The sequence below is a fragment of the Amphiura filiformis genome, chromosome 14 (assembly GCF_039555335.1).
Source record: "Amphiura filiformis chromosome 14, Afil_fr2py, whole genome shotgun sequence".
NCBI lineage: Eukaryota > Metazoa > Echinodermata > Ophiuroidea > Amphilepidida > Amphiuridae > Amphiura > Amphiura filiformis.
The window spans coordinates 52,894,914-52,915,157 of NC_092641.1; the positions used below are offsets into that span (position 1 = coordinate 52,894,914).

At 35.6% G+C, this 20,244-nt stretch overlaps 1 protein-coding gene across 1 annotated transcript in view; it reads left to right on the top strand.

Moving 5' to 3' along the window:
* The window catches only part of LOC140170292 (uncharacterized), a 48,824-nt gene that overhangs the window by 6,615 nt on the left and 21,965 nt on the right, over positions 1-20,244 (top strand). The gene's annotated exons all lie outside the window — the stretch shown is intronic.

Below are 20,244 nucleotides of genomic sequence, written 5' to 3' on the forward strand. Positions count from 1 at the left end.
TTGTTATCTTTGCCTGTACTAAATATAGTTAGCTTGTTGTAGGCCTACATACTATAATTCTCCCCATATAGAAGTTCCCGTTCTTTCTTCTATCGTCCTTCCTTCTATCCCCCGTCTCGTAGAATCCATACGACCTGCAATTAAAAGACAGAAGAAAAGGGAAGCAAATCCTGTCTGCAACTTTATAGCCCACACCGAATACTGTATGTCATATACATGTATGTATAATTATTATGAGCCTCATATATATTCTACACTCCAACTCCTTTATTAATTTATACCACTTTCACTTTCAGACAACCTTTAACCTGCCAAAACTGTGATGAAAACAAATTCTAGTTGATGCCGAAGAATAGCAAATGACATTTTTATTTAGTTTTGTTTTTCGCCAAGACGGAAACACGCATGGCTTCCACAATAAAATTTTTTGCGCTAAACTGTTTGAAATTGATAATAAAATTCGCTAAAAAAAATAAAATAGCCATTAGGCCTATATCCTCAGAGAAATTTTCCAATTCCGAACAGATATTTTGAACATGATTTTTTAACCTCACCAGTATGGGATTCATAAACATCCATACGTATAACTGTGACAACCCATCATGATATGTTATAGAAATGGCCACCCGCATGATTCATCAATCTTTAGTATTCATGAGTACCAATAATTGTGATAACACATTATAAGAGTGATCACTGTTCATGCTCCATCGGCTACGAGTTTATTACGAGCGTGTAAAGATTGGTTACGCGTTCATGAGGTTCTAATTTCTATTGTATTACTTTCTGATGTGACATACACGCATCTATTCAATTCTATGTCACTTCAATCGTGCTTCAATGAACATGGTGCATAGCATGATGACCATAGAGGTCGCGTCTCTGAAGTCATGATTAGATTACGTAGGCCTATTTGTATTGTTATAAGAAAATTAACCCAGGTTTTCTACCCATGGCCTCCGAGCTGAAATACAGCAAGATTATAACGTTAGATTGAAATGCAACCTGTATGTACTTTAAAGTAGTTATCTGGATCTATTCTCCATGGCTAAAACCCAATTATTCACTGCTAATAAAACTGATTAACGGCAAAGTTTAACAAATTTATTGATGAAAGCAAATATCTCACCGATGTATCCCCTGTTGTAAGTCATCGGTCGTTGCCATTATGTTCCAGCATAAAAAGGTCTCGTAACGCCTGGCCTCCTCAATATAGGCCTACTTGAATCGAGTAATTTACACAAATTTATGCAAACAACATCTTGATTATCTGCTGCCGTCACAGTTTATTCCATGTGAAGAAAGCTGTATTGTATAAGCTTTGATTTAATACGGACTCTTCGTTGTCCAATAACCATGATAAATAGAGAGAGAAAAAATGTTACGCCCGCTCTGAATGCTTGACCGACAAAGAATGAATCCAAATAGCGACAACCCGTGCTGAAGTCCTGCCCGCGAAACTATCACGTGACTTCACTACGGAAGGCGATTCCAGCCACCGGGAAAATAGTGAAACTATCACGACTTCACTACGGAAGGCGATTTCAGCCGCATGGATAATTGTGTTTTCATTCGACAAGCGAATTAAACTGCATTATTGTTATTATTATTATTATTATTATTATTTAGTGATAAATAATTCCAAGGCAGTCGATACATGTAGTATTTAACGAATAAAGTCTAGTGATTGTTATGCTTTACACACATTTTCTGCAAATTGTCGTAAATTTGCAATAGACGAAAAATAGCCTTTTATTATATTATCATAATATTATTACTTTTGTATTTATTTTTTATTTGTTTATTTATTTATTTATTTATTTATTTATTTATTTATTTATTTATTTATTTATTTATTTATCTATTTATTTATTTATTTATTTATTTATTTATTACATACACCTTCGTGTTTATATTTGAGACAGTTAATTCATACAATTGAAATTGGAATAAATAATCGAAATAAATGGACGTCCATTTGTATATCATTATGTGTCTTTATGCGTCTTTATGTTATACGTCCATGCGAGAATTTAAGGGATGTTTATATTTTGAGCCGATCAAACTTATTAAAGAGCTAGGGACTGATACACGCGTTGGTGCTGGAATTGTCTGTACTTTAGCTTATTTGTTGCTGTTAAAAATAATAAAAAGGAACATATTTGACAGTAAAAGCTAACATTATTATGGAAATAACACATCTTATGGAAATGTTAAACTATTGTTTCGAGCGGCATCAAACCCGTCTAGAAATCTCTACCCGGAGCTTAAATCTAATCGCCCATATTTGAGATGTGTTAAGAGTAAACATACTAGACATTTGAAAACTTTTACCAGCTAAAATCGTCGTGTCCAATCATGAATACTCTCCATTAAAGATGTAACATGACATGGGCGGAATTTAATCAATCCTCTTTGGTTTCATGAATTGTCACCTATATACAACATTATCTCACTCCGTGGCTGATAACATCCACATGTTGCATCAAAGTATTATGCCATCTCTACGTAAACACGAAGTATATGTGAACAAACTACAAAGGCGATACCTTCGTATCAGGCAGGACATGTGTTTAAGCATCAAAGCCAAAATGCTGTATGTTCAAGTAGATAAAATAGCATACACTTTGAACTGGTTTGGAAGGCAAATATTTTGAATCAGGTAGACCTCAATATAAAAGCCAGCATCTGTTAGTAATAAACAAAGCAGGCGGCATGTTTCTAGGTTACTTTGGAGGGCAGAAATTTGATGTGTACTGACGTGGCTCGAAATAGCAAAATTAAATTCAAATGATCAAAATGTATAATCTATAAACATTATCTATGTATAATGATAATGTATAAAAATGTATTATCTATAAACAATCAGTTTAAAACAGCGCACGTGGTTACGTTAGGTACCTGTATATTATATTCAACAATATCTGTCACAAACACTACTAACTTCGAATTCCTGAGCATATTTGTAGCATTTTTGGAGCACATATGATGCAGATTTTACCACTCATCGTGTGGAATTTAATTTAATTTTCAGATGAGGCGACGCGTGACCTAGCCAACTGTCGACAATGGATTAAGTTCCTTTTATCACATAGTACCAGTAGTTTTTCCTTGGTCAGGTTCTCCGTAGAATAACGGTGACAAGAAAGAACATTATACTTCATGCTACAATATTGTACGTGATTATTCAATCAGTAGAATTGTGACGAGTGCAAATTACTATCAAAATTTGACAACTTGATCGTTTCATCTATTTGATGGGAAGTCTCCGGGGGAATTCATACAATCATACATATATTGTTTAATGTTGTAATGTTGTAATGTTGTTTAGGCAATAGAAACAAATCAGTTCGATGTTTCGATCGACCATCAATGCTTGGTCGATCCTTATTATTTATGAAATCAGTTAATTTTGCTATTTTTAGTGGCGATAAAATAGTAATTTGGGCATGTAGTGATATTGGCCAATATAAATTTAGCGTTAATTCTGATTAATTAGCTGATAGTTCATTAATATCAAGCATCGAAGCAGCATCGACGGTCGATCCAAAGATCGAACAAATTTGTTTCTTATGCCTTAGGTAGACTCAATCTGCCTCCAACGTAAAAACTCAATATCTGTGAACAAAATACCAAATAGATACTGCCTTGTTACTTGGGGGACAGATGTTCTAGAATCACTCTGCTGTCAAATTTCTAATGACAGTGTCTTCATGTAAACCATATAGTAAATACAGCAATTTGATTAGTCTAGAGTGTTTTTGCTCTTTTGTCTTCGTAGAAAAGTTCAAATACACGTTAAGACTATAATAAGATGCACGAAGCTTCGTTTTCATCAACATGCATTATAAAAGTGCTGAACAATTTTAGATATACAAATTCGGTTTGTGATCCATCAACATATCGCATTACAGTTTACAACCCTACGTCTGATGGCATGATAATGTTACCCTCGCAATAATATTGAAAATTTGCCATCATGATTCATCATTAAGGTCCAATAGTGAACTTTCTTGGTTTTCTGTTTTTGTTATGTAGAATAAAGCAATGTTTACGGGAGAAAGCTTCAGTAAGTGTAAAATCATATGAATCACTTTTTATGACACGTTTTCTTTTGAAGCCTCTGTATGATAATGCCATCTATACGAAAAGCAATGAAAAATGGAAGCAGTTCGAACCACTTCTCTTAATGGTCTGATGTTGATAGCGCAATAAGCAACAATCAGATTATTGGGTTTTCGTTTATGAGAGAGAGGGTTCGCTCTATATAAACAGCTCACATACACTTTTTTAATTCTGGTTTTTACACGATTGTAATGCACTGTAGTCAATAAAGATACTCTGCAAAAATCAAGACATTAGGTGCTGTAGTTTTGTCAAAATCCGATATTTTGAATAAAACGCTGGAACCGGCGTTTTATTATTACGATGGAAATATTAGTCGAATACGTATGCACAGTACGTACATGGCGTGCGGGATGCACATACACACGCACCCAGAGGATCGTACCGTATTACAACCGCGGGAGTAACATGCATGGGCGCTAGTAGTAAATTCCAATTTTCTATACTTTACCTCACTTACTCAAAATCTGCTGAACATCGCAGTACTGTATTTTTCACTAAGAACCCCAGCGATCACAATAATAAGATGCACGAACCTTTGTGTGTTCATCAATACATTACAAATGAACAATTAATATGTATAAATAATGTTGGTAATCAGATTTGCTTTGTGATCCGTCAACCTGTAGTATACTTAAACACCCCAATATGGTATCCAGATAATGCTTCCCTCTTAGGTAAGAATGCTGCATCTGCGAAAGCTGTGGGATTACCGATTAGCGCTGATCTACTTCTAAATGTGGCTCAAGTAATCTGCCTAAATCATGGTTAATTGCTTTGATAATTGCAAACATTCAAAACATTTGTCTCCCAAACCAAAATTTAATATGTTGTGTTATTTACTTGAAGATACGGCATTCTGATTCAAAACACCTGTCACCTAAATAAAAAAAAAAGGCGGTATTGTAATTTTCACACAAATGCTGCGTTTTTACTAGTCAGATTGCAGCTACCTAATATTATTAATATAACAAGTTTACTTTACACGTGACTAACTTTGGAATTTAGAGTGCTCAAACCCATTACAGGTGAGCTATAGAAACAAATTCAAAGTATAGACCTCTGGCAAGGCAACCGTTACTAATAGTTTCACGGAATACCCTCACTTACAATCATTGGGTATACCGATCATCAGACGGATAATTTGTCATGATTTCAAGTTAACAGAAATGTTTATACGTGTATATAGATTCTGTGGTGTCGAAAAAATGACAAACCAAGCCAACCAGAACAGTCTCTACTCCAAAAGTAGTCGAGAGTGCTCAACCACTAAAAATAGTGGGGGCGTAATATAACAAGTTTACTTTACAAATGACTAACTTTGGAATTTAGAGTGCTCAAACCCATTACAGGTGAGCTATAGAAACAAATTCAAAGTATAGACCTCTGGCAAGGCAACCGTTACTAATAGTTTCACGGAATACCCTCACTTGCGATCATTGGGTATACCGATCATCAGACGGATAATTTGTCATTTTTTCGACACCACAGAATGTATATACACGTATAAACATTTCTGTTAACTTGAAATCATGACAAATTATCCGTCTGATGATCGGTATACCCAATGATCGTAAGTGAGGGTTTTCCGTGAAACTATTAGTAACGGTTGCCTTGCCGGAGGTCTATACTTTGTATATACATTCTGTGGTGTCGAAAAAATGACAAACCAAGCCAACCAGAACAGTCTCTACTCCAAAAGTAGTCGAGAGTGCTCAACCACTAAAAATAGTGGGGGCGTAATATAACAAGTTTACTTTACGAGTGACTAACTTTGGAATTTAGAGTGCTCAAACCCATTACAGGTGAGCTATAGAAACAAATTCAAAGTATAGACCTCTGGCAAGGCAACCGTTACTAATAGTTTCACGGAATACCCTCACTTGCGATCATTGGGTATACCGATTGGCTTGGCTTGGTTTGTCATTTTTTCGACACCACAGAATGTATATACACGTATAAACATTTATGTTAACTTGAAATCATGACAAATTATCCGTCTGATGATCGGTATACCCAATGATCGTAAGTGAGGGTGTTCCGTGAAACTATTAGTAACGGTTGCCTTGCCGGAGGTCTATACTTTGAATTTGTTTCTAATATTATTAATATATAGTATAAAACTATAATAGTTTGATATTAATTGTACTTGTCATATTTCTGCACTAATAGAAACATCAATATGATTTAATAATCGCTTCCAATTGTAGCATTACGTATCACATTCTTCCCACCAAATTGTCACAATTACTCAGCCGAGAGCCTGGCGCAGGAAATACTACTAATACTCTTTGATAAATAGAACATAATCCTTTGTCGACAGATGACTAGTTCACGCGTCGCCTCATCTAAAAATTAAATTTAAAACCTGCTTAAACGGTGCTCCAAAATGGATTAATATGTAGAGAAATGCAAAATTTGTAGTATTTGTGACAAAAACAGCCTAGATACACAAAAGTAAAAATGTGGTATCTGTGTAATATACGTGGTTTTAGTTTGGAAGGACAGAAAATTAATATTCACAGGGTTTCAAAAATTTGCAACAAGGATCTTACGAAAACACAAATTTGAACTCCACAAAAACACCCGAGGCAGCTATTATCATGATTATAGTTTTTAATGCACAACCTCCTTCTTGATGCTGTGTCTTAAATTGTTGGGAAAGTGGTGTAATTGGATGTCGTTAGAAGCTTTTAAGCCATGTAAAACATCACAAAATCTCAGTAAATATTTACTTAATGCCCATTATAGAAAGCATTACTTAAAAGTACATTGGGTGATTACTGGAACCGTATTAAAAAGGTTATTAGAGTTTAGCTTTATTAGAATGGATTGTCTGATGACTATTGGTTGCTTCATTGTCTACCCAAGACAAACCAAATTTGCCGTTTATAAATATTGGTTTTATGAGTTTTATGAAAGAAAAATATAACTTAAATAGACTTTTCAAGTATGGCCCGAGGACAAGATCTGAAATTAACAATTATTGCTCCTTTCAACTTCATGTTGAAGAAGCGCGCGTTAAGTTGCATGCAAAACATGACGAATTTTGGACTGTAATTTTGAGACTTGGCGATACTCGGGTTTGGATATTTCTAGCCCAAAGTAGATTTGGCTCAGCTGGAAAGCAGCATACCGTGCATTTTGGTTTCCTCGTCATCCATATTTGGATACTGGGCCTCGATACCGGAAGTCGGTTTGATCGAATTGTGGGAAGGTATTTCGGTCACTCGGTCACAATGACTTCCGGCAAACAAGATGGCGACTATTCTGGTTGGTAACATCTGATGCATACAGAGTTTTCAAATTAGCAATTTTATTTATCAATTTTATTTAGCTTAATGTAATGTATTTTTATATCACTTAAAGTTACTTTTTATTTAACATATATGAAGAATCATATGTGTACATTTATTAAGTATTATAGTGCAAAGAATACCATATTTGGTTTAATTTGCCATACCTTATCTTCATATGGTGAAAGAAGATGATTAGTTTTCTACTTGGAAGTACTATATTAATCAGTGGGATATCTTGCATCTGATCTTCACCATGCCATCTGCGCTATAACAATTAAATAATAGTGGCCCAACGCGAGAAAATGACTCTTATCGGAAATTAGAAACTAGAGGTTTGGATATATCAGTATTCTGACACCTGACTTACATCTTAATATAGGTTTAACACCCAGTAAACATTTGAAAAAGTTTGAAAAAGCTTGTCTGAAATATTATGAGTAATAGAATTATTAAAGGTTCCTTAAAAGCATAATGTTGAAAAAATACGTTGCAACAAATATATTACAAATGTTGTGGCACTGTGTTTTCACAAACAAAAAAGTTCAAAAACATTTTTATGACCTTTATAGATACCCCGAAATTGAATGTTATTAAAAAGTTTTTACCAATTACCGAGTTTTATAACATTTAGGTACAGCCAGTCTACTTTGACGTACAAAGTACCGATGCGGACGCACGCATTGTGCCGACTTTGAAGGCACGCAGCACTGCGCACTGTTTACGCGATGTATACGCGCGCGTTGTCACTTTGTACTTCAGAGTGGACAGACTGTAGTCACAAAATAACAGTCAGTCTACTTTGAAGTACAAAGTACCGACGCGGACGCACGCATTGTGCCGACTTTGAAGGCACGCAGCACTGCGCACTGTTTACGCGATGTATACGCGCGCGTTGTCACTTTGTACTTCAGAGTGGACAAACTGTAGTCACAAAATAACAGTCAGTCTACTTTGAAGTACAAAGTACCGACGCGGACGCACGCATTGTGCCGACTTTGAAGGCACGCAGCACTGCGCACTGTTTACGCGATGTATACGCGCGCGTTGTCACCTTGTACTTCAGAGTGGACAAACTGTAGTCACAAAATAATGGGTTATTCCAGTTGAAATACATACGCCCACTATGGTAGACATTAACTTAATCTTCAACACCAGAAGTGTGAATTTCAAACATGGCTACTTGAATGAATGACTCCAATTGAAATTCACATTCCAAGATGAAAGAGCACACCAGTCTGATAATGTTAAATACATAGGGTGAAATTTGCATTTGCCGACATGCGATATGCGTTTGCTCGCGTGAAGTCATATTGGCAACTCACTCAAGACCAAATGACTACATTCCAGAAGCGATAATACCTGTGTAAAGTTGAGTGTTAACATAAACGCCTTGAAGCCCTTATCTCACTATGGCACTATTCACACCTCTAACTTTTTCATTAAAGCTGGATGAAGATTAACACATCTTTCTTTTAACCTATTTTTTTTGGATGACACTAACAGTTAGGACGCGGGACTACCAATTCTTTAGAAATGCATAGTCGCTCTAAAAGTCGATCGATACATGTTAAAATCAGCACAATTCAGAGATACACCTTTTTGCTATGAAATTTATTTTCACGGTCAAATATAAAGCAATATTTTTTTTCTTCAGTAATGTCAATTAAAGACATAGTGCTTGGATATACATTTTTTTTTTAAATCCTGGTGTTAAAATTCAAGCATCATATTTTGTCTTTTAGTGTGATATTTTTGATTTTTATAGCTTTTTACGGAATTCATTTTTTAGCGTCTCAAACTAATATAGTTTGCTAAAGAAAGATATTTCCCACCTTTGTAAAGCACATCGTGTGGGTCTATATATTATAGTTTTGTCAGAATTTCCGTTTCTATTTTACCCTTTTTCCCTTCATGCTCCGAAAATGTCCAACTCAGTACTTTATCTCGAGAGCAACCAGCAGAAATAATCGATATTTCAATTGTTGTCAACCCAGGTCCCTTTTCCATTGAAAACCAGGATTGCCTGACCAGCGATTTGGTAGCCCAAATCCCCAATTCTGGTAAATGAGGTGGATTTTGGAAATTTGCTCCCGTGATAGCCTGCAATTTCAATTTATAGGGGCTATGGATTACATGATTATGAAAACCATTTTGTCTGTTTGTTTGTTTGTTTGTTTGTTTATTTACCTAGGATGACGCCCATGGGAAAATCCACTGTCCAAACCTAGAAAAATTCGCGTGTTATTAGAGGGGATTTCAATTTTCTGTCCCTCCTATCTCCAGGTGAATTTTGAATCCCCCCCCCTCCCATCGCGGGTTGGCATTTTCATTACACCCTTCAGACTTGCGTTCGGGTTTGTGTAGGCCTATTTGTCATAATTTAGCGCTATAGGACCTACTTTCTAAATGTATAGCTATAGCCGTGCTATATATAAATATTATAAGGTACCGGTATGTAATATTATGTGGCCTATGGGGGCGGGGTGGGTACTCAACACATTTTAACCATGACTTACAATGCAAGGCTCATTGTTGCCATAAATGATTTTTCCTTTAGGTCATTATAATAGGTTGTTATAAACTTCCATGTTTAACCTTGTATTGTTTTGGGTGCTTCATTATGACTTTCGGTGGGTTTAAGCAATTTCAAACAAACACAAACAAAATGCACTATACCGAAACACTAGGTAATTTCTTTGCTATATTGAAGTTCTGGCAAAACTGTATCCAGGCCGGGCACCTAGAGATATCGATCCACAATGCTAGTATTTCACGCGTGGATTTGAAAGTTTTTCAGCTGGTAGTCAAAAATTATGGAATCAAAACGGAAATTCTGACAAAACTATGATATATCGCTCACGGTGATGTGCGTTAGAAAGTTGGGAAAAATCCTTCTTTAGCGAACTATATTACTCTGAAAAGCTAAAAAGTTGAACCAAAAAAAAGGCTCGCGGGCAGAATTGAAGCCTATCAAAATCGAAAATCTTACACTAAATGACTGAATTTCACGACTAAGTTTAACACTAAGATTTGAAAAAAAATACAGTATCAAGCATTACAGTTTTTCCTGACATTTACTGAAAAAATGAAAATTATTGCTTTTCATTTGGCCGAGAAAAAAAATTTTACACTGAAAAGGTGTAACTCAAAATTTTGTTCATTTGAATACCAAATTCGATCGTTTGTATTGCCTTATTAAATGACTGAGTGAGCCTTGCAGAACAATAACAATCGGTAGTCCCGCGTCCTAACTGCTAAATCATGCTTAAGTTTTATAAATGTATAAAAAAGGTGAGTTTGGTTAACCATTAGCTATAGGGACCGGGGACGCCACTCACTGAAAACGGGTGACGGGATGTGTGGCCACATTGACCCAACGTTCGAACACAGTGCCCCAGGAGTACAATAACGTTGGTACAGGTTAAAGTTTGGGGAAGGTTTACGGTTAAGGTTAATGCTCCAGTAGCACTATGTGTAGACGATGCCTCAATTTTACTTTATCCATCATCCCTTGTCAGAGTCCCGCCGTATGCATGGTGTAAAACACTGATGATACCTGTTTTATTATGTGCACTTTATCACACAGATAGAGTATCCTTGTATTGCGGAACCATCATCAAGTTCAATTTAGACGAACAAATTAATATTATAACAACAGAAACTTTAACAGTGCAATAGCATATCACGTTTGTTATTCTGTGAATTGAGGCAAGAAGCAGGTGGTGGCCGCATTGCATTCTCTAAATTCAGTAAATTTTCATCGTCAACCGTGTAATTGAATGGGATTATTTTGAAATTTTAAAACGCTTGAAATATATCACAAACAAATAGGCCTATGTTGATAAATAATATAAATACAAGCTAAAACCGTTGGGGTTCGATAATGAACCCCACAAAACTAACAGAGTATATTGGAAAATGCCATACGGCCGGGCGGTTTCATAAGTTGCCGGCTCGATCATGTCACCCGCCGCCTGGCAAGAAGCAAGTATCTGTCATCACTCGATCTCGGTTCGCTCATATAAATTTAGAAATAAATGCATTAGCATGAAGGAAATTACGAAGGATTGATTCATTTTGTTTTGGTTTTTTCTTCCCATCACATATCATGATTTAAGCATGAAATTGATATACAAATTCCATTAAGTGTCACAACCAAACAAACTTCCTTCTTCTTTATATCTGTATGAGCATATAGCATTACAATACACAACCTTGGGAAATAACATATCAATTAGCTCAGAACCATAAGCTTTAAACCATCTGGAAATGATATGTCAAACTTGTTCCGGAGGCTCGTTTTGGTAAGGTAAAAGATAAAAGTGCATGTCTGTGATTACAGACCGATTGCTATCTCTTTCGAAGCGACTTGGGACCAGATTCAGCCTTGTATGATGTTGTTGTGAGGGTCCGCCACTTCTCCTGCACAAACAAATATATTTACCTCCCCAGCATGTGACTCGAACCCGCGACCCTATGATTACGGGTTCAATCGCTTTACCGCTAAGCCACCTTGATCCTCTTACAACGTCTTTCGATCGATCTTTAATTTATAATAATAATAATAATAATAATAATAATAATAATAATAATAATAATATAATAATAATATTAAATAAAGAGATATTTAATATAGCGCCAAACGCAAACAGCCTCTGAGCGTGAAAGGCCACGAAGTCCAGCTGTGACCTTGGAATGACCTCTGATGACCTTACTATGGACAAAATGGTCAACATCGTGGAAAATGTCGGTACTAAGTTCGATAACAATATATCTAATAAACTAATTTGACCTTTGGTTGACCTTGAAATGACCTTCATCGTGTTTTGAATCATATCAACATTACATATACTACTTTTCCACGGTACATATATTAATTTCATTGATAGCAATATTTACAGTTTTTCTGTTTGCTTGTTTTGTTTTGTTTTGTTTTGTTTTGTTTTGTTTTGTTTTGTTTTTGTGTGTGTGTGTTTTTTTTGTCCACGGTACAGATTAATTTAATTTATAGCAACATTTACACTTTGTTTTCCACGGTACATATACATTACTTTAATTTATAATTTCTTTTCGATGGCACATACACATTAATTTAATCTATAGCAATATTTACAGGTTTTATTTTCAACAGTACATAATTATATTAATTTAATTTATAGCAATATTCAAAGGGTTTTTCACACGATACATATTTTTGCTACGATACGATAAAGACAGTTAAGTATTCGTTTTAGGAATACCGCATCACTGCGTGATGTTCTGTGATACTGATGGTGCAAATACAGTGAAGTGCTTGACTGCCTTTACTTTTAAGTAACTAACTTTTTAAGAGCATCCCATAAACTTATATTATATAATTGCACAGAAACATTTTCTATACGATACATTCATATTTTTCCGACATTTTATGAAGAGTTATGCAAATCCGACGCAAATCCAAGTTGAAATAGGACCTGTGCAACGTTTCCCATATTCTGAATAGAGCGGTGCATTTTATATGCCGACAAATAGTCCTTTGTGACCAGCGACGTGTTAACTATTAAAACTTTATAGCCGGGCATGCTTATTGTGTAATTCTACAATTTGAAATTTATTAATATTAAGCTCTTTTTTTATATAAATATATACAGTTTCTTCCAGTCTTTCTCGACATCTTTTGGTTATGATAAGATAAAGACTGTTCGGTTCGTATTTTGTCTCACTTCGTAATGTTCTGCGAAATAGATGAAGTTTTCGTTTTCTCTTTTGAATCAATCTCCTCACGTCCGATGGCCTTCATGAATGCTGAACGATATCTTGGGTTAGTAAAACCGTACACATATGGGTTAACTGCAGAATTGAGAAATAGCAAGCATCTTGCCGCCCATTTTATAGCCAACCAGTTAACGTCGTCATTGCGGATGTTAGTGTGTTGAATGAGGAATATATAAACCTGGTTGTATTGATACGGTGCAAGACACAGAAAGAAAATGATGCCGTTGATAATTAGCATTCTGGCAATTTGATTGCGAATTTTGTTGGTGCTATCTTGTCCAGCTTGTTCTTGGTTTTGTGTGACAGTACGATTGCTGAGCCGTACAATGATTTTGCCATAGAGTATGACATTGATTAAGAACACTGTAATAAACGGTACAGGCGTTGCAAGAAGACCGATATCGTTATACATTTCATGCATGCGTATGCACGCGTATTTGACAGTTGGAAACATTTGCCAACGTTTTTCTGACGGCCATTTAATACAGAATTTTCTAACCTTTCCACCTCCTGGTGCTACTAATGTTGCGGACATTACAACGGCGATAGCCCATGACATGACTACCAAAGTAATCGTTCGTTTCTTGGTGTTAACCGCGCGAAGCTTTAGTGGATAGCAAATTGCCAGGAATCTTTCAAAAGTCACAAGCGTTACCAGCGACAACGAAGCATAAAATGTTGCATATTCGATACAAGTCCCAATGAAACATTGGGCGTTTGTTCGAAAAATGCTCGAGTCTCTCATGCCGTTGGATATCGCATACTGAACAGAGTACTTAACCGACGTCATTGTAATGTAGACCAGATCCGCCACTGCTAGATTGGCGAGGTAAATGTTGGTCAATGTATGCATTTCTCTGACTCGAGCAATTACGAACAAAAATGCAACATTACCGATGAATCCAAGAACAAGAACAATGGGAAATAGAACAGTTATAATGAGCTTCTCGAAGTTGTTATACACAAATAACTTAATGCAAAATCCTTCAGAAAAGTACAAAGTGTAAAGGAAAAAATCGCAGCCAGTCGGTCTTTCGGGAATTTGTGGAAAAGGTCTAGTATTATCTGACATCTCTTCCTCTGGTGCCATTGAGACATTAGAGAAATCCATCGTTGACGATGTCATATTCAGAGACTTCGTCATTCTCTGAAGTCAAATAAAGAAGCAATTACCGTTGCACGCGTACGCTTAGATTTACTGCAGATAATAAATCGTGTTTTAATATCACCCCGGGTTTCCCTGAAGTACAAGAAATTTGGAAGTACTCTTCATCACCGTCGCAAGACACTGTCTTGATTATTTCAGAGCCACATCTATTTATATTGTTGCCACAATGATCTAATTGTTCATAAATGTGAATTATACCTACCTTTCACCAATTTCATCTGTTTCATTTGTAATCGATAATAACTTGCCACATATTGTTATACATTGTGATTGTTATATCCTTGCTGCATACTGTTATTTACATCAATAACAATGTTCTAGCGTAAATCTATTCGCAATGCTGCCTTTTACATTGAGGCAGACTGATTCAAAATATTTGCCTATCAAACTAAAATGAAGTATATGTTATGTAATTTACTTGCAGTTACTGCCTTTTTACTTTGGGGGCAGACTGATTCAAAAACACTTGTTTCCCAAGTATTCATTCATTCATTCATTCGTTCATTCATGCATTCATTCATTCATTCATTTATTTTTTCACTCATCAAATAGCAAAAACCATAGAATACGTACAAAATTATAAGTGAGAGTGAAGGAATCACAGGAAAGGCCAAGAAGAGGCCTGGAAGTCTGTGATCCCTTGATTGGTTAATTCATCATTTGACATGGCAGCAGATTGTCATTTCTGTGAAGAAGTAACAGTAAGCTGTCATATCTTGATAAGAATTAACCTAAAATAAGTAAGAAGACCGTATCTTATGTGTTATTTCCTTGTAGTTATGTATTTTTGCTTTGGGGCAAACTGACTGAAAAACATCTGTCTCCCAATAAGAATATATATATACTTCGTGTTTACTTGGGAGGGTAGACAAATAATATTCACAGTATCAACAATATGCAACAAGGGTCTTACGAAAAACGCAATAACACCCGAGGCAGCTATTATGATGATTATAGTCTTTAATGGACATCGTCCTTGATGCTGCGTATAAAACCGTGAGGAGTAGGTGGTGGTGTAATTGGATGACAAAAAGCTTTAAAGGTTAAATACAATTGATTTTCAAGGCTTGATTCCAGAGGGGCGTAAGTTAATAATGGAAACAGCCATGCAGAAAAGAATGAACTCACGCGTACAATAGTGTATCAATCTGAACTAGGGCCACGGACAAATCTCGGCTCGTGAGTCATCCTATATGTTGCAGGGATAGGGAAGAGGCGACCATGATAGGACCATATGGGCTGATGGGGGGGGGGGGGGGATTGTGGGGCAGCCGTTTTCGGCAATTTTCCTTTGGATTTCTAAATTTTAAAATTATCCTGGATGATATCTGTCGTGAAATAAATCAATGCTTCTATAGGCTATAATAGGCCTAGTATGCCTATTTATACCCTGAATATGCAATATATAGGCCTACAACAATAACTACAACAACAGTAACAAAACCAACAACCAATATTTTGTTAATCTAATTTGTAAAAATATATTCATAGGCCGCGCCTATTAGACTAGTATAGCCTAAAAATTCCTGAATTATATAATGAAAAAAAAACGGGCAAAAACAATCAATCGCTGCAGTCAGAAAGAAAGAAACGAACAAGAAAAAAGAAAAAAGTGAGAGAAAAATAAAATAAAATAGATGGAATAGACCACATAGGGACTCGAACACGTACCAAAGTTTTCCAAGTTAGTATTATAGTCGAACGTGAGTCCAGCGCGCTAACCGATTGAGCTACTGAGTGATCTGTGAAATCGATTGATCTCAAACTGAGTATTATGGAATAGTGCATACCAGGCTCTTATGATAAACAATCTCATCACCGCTGTAAATGTCGGAGGTATCGATGGCGAAAAACCTCAATTTTTGCAAAAGTAGCTTAAATTTGGAGTGAAATTCAATTGGTAAAGGAATCGACATACTTTTGAGAAATAATGTAGGCAGTTAGAAATCAAAATTAATGTTCCACAATCCAGATATCGATAATGTAACATAACAGTGTTTTGTGGTACAAGATTCTCGAAAATTGTTCCCCAAAACGGGCTAATAAAATTTAATCGGTACTGTTTTTGGTTCTTCCCCATGGCAACATTATTTCTTTGGTCGATTTGTAGTACAATACAAAAAAGGAGAAAACAATCACTCGGTGTAGTTTTATACGGAGCGAATATTTGAAAAAAACTGCATGGAACGTGTTTTTGATCTTGTGAACATGGTGCGTAAACATGATTTAAACGAAGGATTTTCAAACGGATTCTAAAAATGTGTATAAACACACAAAAATAATGTTAAGATACATCCATGCACCAACATTTGACTCACTGCGATATTTGATTGCTGAGAAAACGCGGTTTTAGAGAACAACTTTATACGTCTTTTCTACGTTTTTTATACGTTTCTTCGTGTAACCTTAAGACATGTAAAACGTCACAATATCTCAGTAAATATTTACTCGATGTTCATTATAGAAAGCATTACTTAAAAGTACATTGGGAGATTACTGGAACCGTATTAAAAGGTTATTAGAGTTTAGCTTTATTAGAATGGATTGTCTGATGACAATAAATGGCTTCATTGTCTATTCAAATCAAAATGGTTGGTAAGAATGAGGTCGCTAAAGTAGACTTTTCAAGTATGGCTCGAGGACAAAATATTTCAAAACTTCAACTTTTTCCGTTGAAGCGCATGGCTAGCACACAGAGCATTAAAGGTTCCATAAAACATTTGAACATAACTTTTGAATATTGGCGTAATTTTGCAACAAATATATTACAATAGCATTTGACAACTTTTCAAAACATTTTAAAACATTTGTATGACTTTTTTGTTTATAAATTATTATATACAACCCATTTTAATGTTATTAAAAAGTTTCACAAAAACCCTCTATAAAAAAACATTAGGAGTGTGAATTTCAAATAGTTTTGATAAAGTTAAAGGCAAATATGCATGCCTGTGTTTACAGGCCAGATTGCACATCTCTCTTTTGCAGCGACACTCGGGACCAGACTAGACCGTGATAAGACCAGACCGTGATCGTTTTACAAAGTCGTACAATCGATCTTTAATTTATCACTTCGGAAACCCTGTAAATTTGCAACTAATTGCAAAACTGGTCCAGAATACTAGTATATAACTAATGTTGTGCATCTGTTTTATAGTCTATTTTGCTCCAACTGTTTCAGTCAATCCTGATTATTCGCTGTTTTGTCTATCGTATATTCCTTTTGGCTAGCATAATTCACCTTTTCAATAATTCACATAATCCTTTGCAAAGGATGTCTACATGATGTGCACTTCGTCATTGCGCACGTTGAACTGCGCAGAAATGATGTGCGCAGTGACATCGACCACAATTTTAATATCGGTTGAATTTGCAAAGGCTTTCAGAAATGGACCGTTCATATGCATAATATCTGATACAATCACACTTTTTTCGCCGCATTATGGGGGATATATGATTTTCTTCTAAACGTTTTTAATAATAAAACATAATACAAACATAAAAGACATCTTGTTCATGTTGTTAGAGGTTATCAAGTTACGATTTTTAATAAGCATCTATAAACACTTTACATCGAGCATTAAATTCAATCATGTAATTTATTACCGGTTGAGCTTTTTGGTATTTTGATCTCAATATTTTTCATCTGTTATGCACCTTTGCACATAATTATGAAACGTAAATCGTAGATTCAGACCAAAATCGGTGTTTACGTATTAAATTGTATTCATATATAGATAGTGAGAACCAATTAGAACAAGCGTTGTAGTAAATTACTACCCGTGCATAAATATTGTATAATTGCACGGGCGCGCACTCCACGTAGTACGCGCAGTGCTTTCGGATGCGTTCATTTTTCTTGCGGGTGGATGCACTTAATATAGGTTGCATTTTCCAACATTTTTAGTGACAATTTTGTTATAAAAATTGCAAAAATCACGGGATTTTTTAGTCGTGTATGAAGTAGGTTAATAAATGCGTATCACTTGTTGCTCGAGAAATTGTACAAAATAGTGCACTTGTACTGAGATGTTCATGCGTCTAATGCACTCCCCCCTTCGGGGCTCGTACATTAGACGCATCAACATTTCTGTACGCGGGCATTATTTTGTACAATTTCACTCCCAACAAGTGATACGCGTTTATTAACCTATAAATAGCTGGCCTCTACGATACAGTGAGAGAGTATGTAATCATGACTAAGTGAGATTACAGATTCTACTCTCTCAATTTATTTATTACATACCAGTTTGCCCGAGCTTCATAAAGTCCTTTAACATTTTTACAATATTGTATCTAAGGATACGGTAGCGATGTTGTTCTAACAGTGTTCTTTTGTAGCTTTCACACTTTTTGTAGGAAAATGTCAGAGGGCACAGGACCTTGATTAATGTCCAAAACAGAGAATATTTGTCTACTCCAAGACCAAGCCCTTCACCGTGTTAATATTGATACTACTATACTCCCTCAAAAGGTTAACAGGTTACAAACTGAAATGCTATAAAATTCGTGGCTAAGAATGGAACCCCAGACCAGGCTCAAACCAACTTATAATATTTACTTTTACCTATTCAATTTCTAACCTAGCCGTAAAATGTGTGATTTTTAATACATTATATCACAAACCCACTTTAAAAGCTATATACTATTTGTGCTAATGGCAAGTAACCTTATTTCACAACAAGTGAAGTAAATATCATTTTCAAGGAGTAACAAAAAGCATCGAGTACACGCACGAATTGACGACAATGTAATAAATTTTACGGGATTTTGACTGGCTTTTCAATTGATATTGGCAGATTATTAAATGCCGCGGGAATATGACAATCAGGAGTCCTCGAGAATATCATTCGCTCGATGACTTAATAGAACAGTTAAGTGTCTAGTTCGTCTCAAGTGGGATAATATTTTTTCAGATTGACATTTGATTTTTGACATTACTATTTATTTGATGTCGCAATAGAGTGTAGAGTTTCATCATTGGTGCTCTTTCTTTAATATAGATAATGATTATTGTTATTAAACTCAGCAAAACATTGAGACTCGCTGGGGGTTAACTTGTTGGCGTGGTAGCGTTTATAGCATTTATAATGTTTGTGATTAGTACCAATGACAAAAACAAAATGAAGAAATGTCAACACTTCTTGCGTCACTTTTCTGACGCAAGCACTTGTGATAATTTTAACAACATTCCTCTTTTGGGACGTTACTTGGAAACGTGAAAATAACAGGTTGATTAATTTGCCTTATTGTAAACCAATTGCGTTGTCTCATCCAAGACAAAGAAAAAGTGTAGACGTGCTTAGAAAGAAAAGAGAGAAGATATGAGGAGAAGAATTAGAATCCCGTCGTCGTCATCGTCATCATAATCGTAATCATCATCATCATCATCATCATCATCATCATCATCATCATCATCATCATCATCATCATCATCATCATCATCAACATCATCATCATCATTATTATCATCATCAACATCATCACCATCACCACCATTATCACACATCATCACAAAAAGCCGACATGAACAGGAAACTAGAGATGTTGTCAAGTCTATTAAAAAGGCTGTTATCGCTGCTATTAAAGATTCAGGTTTATAGTTAGTCTTATTGCAAGTTTGCTATTTTACGCCCAGCAACATCCATAGCTTGCATGCGAGAATACTAATTATGTAAGGGGCATGTAAGGTGCAATATAGATAACACACAAAAAACCTCTCCAGAATTTCAATTGCTTCAAACATTGAATTTGCGAGTTGCATATAATTGCATTGTGTTATAGTGCCTCATAACGGAACGCATTGTTATTTCTGTATGTCGAAATGAAGAAACTACAAATTGGACGATGTCTTTGTCAAAAGACATAATCTGCAAGAAATCCTAAGGTATAACACCT